Source organism: Otolemur garnettii, unplaced genomic scaffold (genome assembly GCF_000181295.1).
Source record: "Otolemur garnettii isolate 467f Iridium unplaced genomic scaffold, OtoGar3 scaffold00008, whole genome shotgun sequence".
In the NCBI taxonomy this organism is placed as follows: Eukaryota; Metazoa; Chordata; class Mammalia; order Primates; family Galagidae; genus Otolemur; species Otolemur garnettii.
Genome location: NW_003852403.1, coordinates 37,532,816 through 37,539,166, shown reverse-complemented (window position 1 = coordinate 37,539,166; position 6,351 = coordinate 37,532,816). Strand labels below are relative to the sequence as shown.

Genomic DNA, 6,351 nt, shown 5'->3' with positions numbered 1-6,351 from the left:
AAAAAAAAAAAAAAAAAAGATAGTGGTGGTGGTTACACGAATTTATGAGTTGTATCACAATTAAAAAATATAAAACAAAAATTAGATTATGCTTATGGTGGCACAAATCTGTAAATATATTTTAAAAACCATTGAATTGTACATTTAAAACAGGTGAATTTTGTGTTATGTGAATTATCTCACTAAAGCTATTAAAAGTAGTTCTTGAGGACTTCTAAAAAGAAATAAGATAACTGATAATTTAACATCAGCTTTTTTTATTTGTATGGGTAAAAATCATGATTGATAAAACTCATGAAATATATTCATTCTTATGTTTGAAATGGGTGACACATAGTTTGAATGTCAGCATTGTCTGTCAAGTATTTTTTATATCTCCTGCCCTTTCCAATAAGATTCAGAAGAGTTGGAATATAATTTATTTTTCTGATTTTGAAAGGGAAAAAGCCTAAATTACTTAAAGCTTAGTAAGACCAAAAAAGAAAAAAATTGAAATGCTCTCCTGCATTTACATAGGGTTAAAGTTTATGGTAAATGATACTCATCCAAGGGAGTAACCAGTGTGACTGTAGCCCCCCATTTTTTTTTCTTTTTTTTTTTTTGCCGAGGCTGGGTTTGAACCCACCACCTCCAGCATATGGGGCCGACACCCTACTCCTTGAGCCACAGCCGCCGCCCCCATTTTTTTTTCTTTAGAGATATATTTTGAAATAGAAATTAATCTACTGAAAATACTTAAGGATTCTCCTAGCTTCAGAGGAGAAGAACAAGGATTCACAATGTCTAGTTATCCAGAAGAGTTATGCAATGTAGTGTGCAATTTTAAACTGCACATGAACTTTATGGCCACCCTGTATTTATTGAATGTACAGTCTTTACCTTTGTGGAGTTTATAGTGGGAGAAATAATCACATCAATAAATTTGTTAAATTGCAAATGTGGTACATAATATGATAACAGGGCCTCACTCTTGTTTAGGCTGGACTTGAACTCCTGACCTCAAGGGATCCTCTTGCCTTGGCTTCTCAGAGTGCTAGGATTATAGGTGTGAGCCTCTGCACCTGGTCTGTAGGTTTGTTCTTAAGTTGAATTTGTATGGATGTTGGAGCAGGTACATTTACCTATTATCTGTAATAGCCTCTATTTGTAAGCACAAGTTGTAATTCAGTCAGATGTTTATAACTCTAGACTGCCTGTATATGTATGTATGTATTTATTTAGAGACAGAATCTCAAGCTGTCACCTTGGGTAGAGTGTCGTGGTGTCATACATAGCTCACAGCAACATCTAAGTCTTGGGCTCAAGCAATCCTCTTGCCTCAGTTTTTCTATTTTTAGTAGAGACAGGGTCTTGATTTTTGCTCAGGCTGGTCTTGAACTCAGTAGCTCAAGCAATCCACCCACCTCAGCCTCCCAGATTGGTAGGACTACAGGAGTGAGCCACTGGCCTGGCCTGTATTTTCCTTTTTAAATGAACAGATTTCATAGAGCAGCAGTTCTCAAATTGTTGTCTTGTAGACCCTAGGCCTCCCTAAGCCCCTTTCCAGGGAGCATGGGCCTATTTTCATAATAATTGTAAAACATAATTTGAGGTTGTTTACTGCATTAGCATTTATACTGATGGCTCCAGCAACAAAAGCCACTTTTCACTTAAGGTCCATGCTTATACAATAGAAGATATTCATTTTATTACATCTTGACTCTTGGGTATACATATTCTGTATGATGAAATGAGAAGTATGTATACTTCTGCATCTAGTGTGTAGTTGCCTCAGAAAAGCATTTATGCAATTAAAGTGGCTGCTTTTTCAAGACATATTATTTTTACCTGATAGACCGACAGTCAAAATTTAAAATATGTGTGTTGTAAGGGGTACTGTCAAAATGAAACCACTACCTATAACATTGGGAAAAATTTTTAGAAATCCTGTATCTGAAAAGGAACTTCTATTTAGCATATATAAAGATTTATTACATCTCACTAATAAAAACTTCCCAAATTTTAAAATGAAGAAAGGATCTAAACAGATATTTCTCAAAAAATATAAAAATAGTAAGCACATGAAAGATGCTACCATTATTAATGTGTGTTATAAATCAGGGATTCTCTATAACCTAAAATCCTTGAACCCCTTAGGGATCTTGTTTTTGCTTTTGTGTGTATATTTTCTTGGTCTTTTTGTTCTTAGTTTTTTCTCTTCTGAGGACATTCTTAACCCCAAATTGATTAATAGCTGTTACTTTTGAAACTTGACTTTCAAAATTTGCTATTAGCTTAAAGCACTGTTGATCTCAAGGCCTTACAGAAATTAATAGTGGCCCCAGCTCACAATGACAGATAGATTTTCGGTTGAAAGGAATAAAAACAGCAATGAATCTAAAATGAAGTACTATAAATACACATGTACTGGAGTACTCTGAAGGAAAAATGAAAGTGGATTATCAAAGGGGGAAGATAGAACTTCAGAAAAACACAGACTGTAGCTATTGTGAGTTATGCAGAACTCAACAAATAAGATAATTTGCTGAAAAATAAGAAAAATCAACATTTTTTGAATGTTTCCAAAAACAGTATTAAACATATTGGGCTCTGTGAAGCAAAAGCCAGGGTGTTCGCTGATCTGTTATTTTCAGTTTTAACCTGTGTATAAAGAAGAAAAAAAGACTCAACTAGTAATAGAAAGGAGCTTCCTCAACCTGATAAAGTGCATCTGCAAAGATAGCAAACTGTCATCCCTAATAATGAAAGACTAAATGCTTCTAATTCCCTCTAGATTCAGGAATAGGACTCAACATGCACTCTTAAAACCTCTATGCAACATTGTACTAGAGGTTCCAGCCAGGGACATTAGGCAAGAAAAAGAAATAAAAGACATTTAGATTAGAAAGGAAGAAGTAGAACTATCTCTATTTGTAGATAAGATGATCTTGTATTTAGAAAATTCCAAAGGAAAAAGAAAAGAAAATTACAAGGAATCAAAGAACAAAAACAACTCTTAGAACCAATAAATGAGTTCAACAAGGTTGTAGCATACAAGGTAAATATGCAAAAGTCTATTGTATTTCTGTACATTAGCAATGAATGATCCAGAAATGACAGTAAGTGGTTTCATTTTTTTGTTTGTTTTTTTATTTTAGAGATAGAGTCTCACTTCATCGCCCTCAGTTGAGTACTGTGGAGTCACAGCTCATAGCAACTTCCAACTCCTGGGCTTAGGCAATTCTCTTGCCTCAGCCTCCCTAGTAGCTGGGACTACAGGCGTCTGCCAGAATGCCTGGCTATTTTTTTGTTGCAGTTTGGCCAGGGCCGGGTTTGAACCCGCCACCCTCCATATATGGCGCTGCAGCCCTACCCACTGAGCCACAGGTGCTGCCCAATGCATCAAAAACAATAAAATATAGGAGCAAATTTAATAAATGAAGCATGTAATGTATCTGAAAACTAAAAAACATTGTTACAAGAAATTACAGATTGGGCTGGGTGCCTGTAGCTCAGCGGGCAGGGCACCAGCCACATACACCAGAGCTAGCAGGTTTGAACCTGGCCTGGGCCAGCTGAACAACAATGACAACTGCAACAACAACAACAAAATAGCTGGGTGTTGTGGTGGGCACCTGTAGTCCCAGCTACTTGGGAGGCTGAGGCAAGAAAATCGCTTAAGCCCAAATATTGGAGGTAGCAATAAGCTGTAATGCCACGGCACTTTACTGAGGGTGACATGGTAAGACTCTGTCGCAAAAAAAAAAAAAAAAGGAAATTAAAGATTGGAAAGAATGTCATGTTCATCAGAAGACTTACTATTTTTAAGATACAGTATTCTCCAAACTGATCTGCAGACTCAATGCAATTTCTTTAATTTTTAAAAATTGATGTTTCTTTTCTTTCTTTCTTTTTTTTTATTGAGACACAGTCTCACTTTGTCGCCCCCAGCAGAGCACCATGGTGTCATAGCTCACAGCAACTTCAAACTCGTGGGCTAAAGCAATTCTCTTGCCTCAGCCTCCAAAGTAGCTGGGACTATAGGCACCTGCCACAACGCCCAGCTATTTTTTGTTGCAGTTGTTATTGTGGTCTAGCAAGCCAGGGCTGGGTTCAAACCAGCCAGCCCCGGGTTCAAACCAGCTAGCCCCCATGTATGTAGTCAGTGTCCTAACCACTGAGCTATGGGCGCCGAGCCTAATATTTGTTTTTCTCCAACTTTATTTCCGTCTTGTTTAAGAGCTTGTGAAAGAATAGCTTAAGACCACTCAGTGGTTGTTCCTACCCACTCAGTGGCCTGAGCAGTGGGAGCTGCAGATCAGTCTTCAGCGGCAGGCTGGGCACTCCAGTCTTTGGTTGGGACCTGCTAAATAGGCACAGAGGGTACATGCACTCCTTCTGACCATTCTGCAACCTCCAGTGGAGTAGCAGTAAAATCAGGAGCTGAAGCAGTCCATTCACCCTGAAATTCCTCCTTGGTCACAGCTTTTTCAGCAGCAGCCTGCTCTTCCTTTTCAATCTCTTCAGGATCTCTGTAGAATTAGAGATCAGGCATGACCTCCCACGGATGTTCACAGGAGATGTTGTCATGCATGCGGAGAACTTCCCAGGCCAGCATCCAGCACATGAGACCTACTGCATGAGCTACCTTGTTGTTGGCACAGGATGGAGACGTCCACTTAACGCAGAGGAGAATCTGTGTTACACAGAGCAATGGTAGGCGGGTTAACATAAGATGCCTCTGTGAGAGGGTGTTGGTTAGCCCTGGGATCGGTAACCACTAGAAGATGAGGCTATGGGAAGGCTGCCTGGATCTGGTTAGTGAAGTTTCGGAAAGTGAAGCAGCCAGCAATAGGAGTGGCTCCAGTGGCAGCAGCAAACTTCCACACAGCTTGCTGGCCAGCATTCCAGGAGCATAGGACACTGACATCAGCAGAGTTTTCAATGGCAACAATGGCCCGAGCTGCCAACAGAAGTTTTTCCCAGGTCCTCTTCAGATTTATGATGTGCCATCACTTTTCCTTTTGTGGATGTACTGTTCCATTTGGAAGTCAAGGTGGGTTCCTGCTGCAAGGAATTTCAGGACATCCTCCTTCATTTGCAGGACATCAAGGGCTCTGGACATTCTGAAAATTTCCCTTTAAGTTACAGTGGGAATCCAGAACAACGCCATATGGGCCCACCCTGAGCAGTGCGGAAAGGCTCAATGCAATTTCTATCAAAATTACTTGTAGTAAATTTTATAAGGGTAACATATACCATTGTAAAATACACTGTAGGTATGGTGCCACCAATTACCCTCCCTTCACCCATCCAGTTTACTAAGTGTAGAATATAAATGTCTTAACACAATAATTAAGAAAATGCGGCGAAGGCTATATTAACCAGTTTGATGAAAATATTTCAAATTGTATATAAAACCAGCACATCATACACCATAATTGCATTAATGTACACAGTGATGATTTAATAAAAAAAATTGTAGTGTCTATAGAAAACTACTAGCTGATCCTAAAATTTGTATGGGAATTCTGTTGACTCAGAATAACCAAAAGAACCTTGAAAAAAGAAGGGTGGTGTCTGTGGCTAAAAGGAATAGGGCACCGGCCCCATATGCCAGAGGTGGCGGGTTCAAACCCGACTTTGGCCAAAAACTGCAAAAAAAAAAAAAAAAAAGAAAAAAATGAACAAAGTTTGAGGACTCATACTTCCTGATTTTAAGATTTACTACAATTAATCTGCACCAGATAAAGAGACAAGGAAAAAAAAATTACTGGGCAGTGCCTATATCTCAGAGGGGTAGAGTGCTGGCCCCATATACTGGAGGTGGCAGGTTCAAATCCAGCTCTGGCCAAAAACTGCAAAAAAGGAAAAAAAAAATTCTTACTACAAAGCACCAGGTGTGGTGGCGCCTGTAATCTTAGTACTCTGGGAGACTGAGGCTGGTGGATTGGTTGAGCTCATAAGTTCCAGACCAGCTATGCAAGAATGAGACCTCTGTCTCTACTAAAAATAGAAAAAACTAGGCATTGTGGCAGGTGTCTGTAGTCTCAGCTACTTGAGAGGCTCAGACAGAAGGATTGCTTGAGCCTAGGAGTTCAAGGCTGTAATGAGCTATGTATGATTGCACCATTGTACTCTAGCCTGGGTGACAGAGCAAGACTCTTGCCAATAAATAAATAAATTATCAAAATGTAAGAAGAAAACATAGGCATAAATCTATATGACCTGGGATTCAGCTAGGTTTTCTTTTGAATTTTTTTCTTTAATTTTTTTTTTTTTGAGACAGTGCCTCAAGCTGTCCCCCTGGGCAGAGTGCCGTGGCATTACAGCTCACAGCAACCTCCAACTCCTGGGCTCAAGCGAGTCTCC

The 6,351-nt window shown here is 39.3% G+C and overlaps 1 pseudogene; it reads right to left on the bottom strand.

The window, feature by feature from the left end:
• Positions 1–4,237: 4,237 nt before the first annotated feature.
• Positions 4,238–5,159, bottom strand: LOC100941715 (annotated as a pseudogene).
• Positions 5,160–6,351: the final 1,192 nt, after the last annotated feature.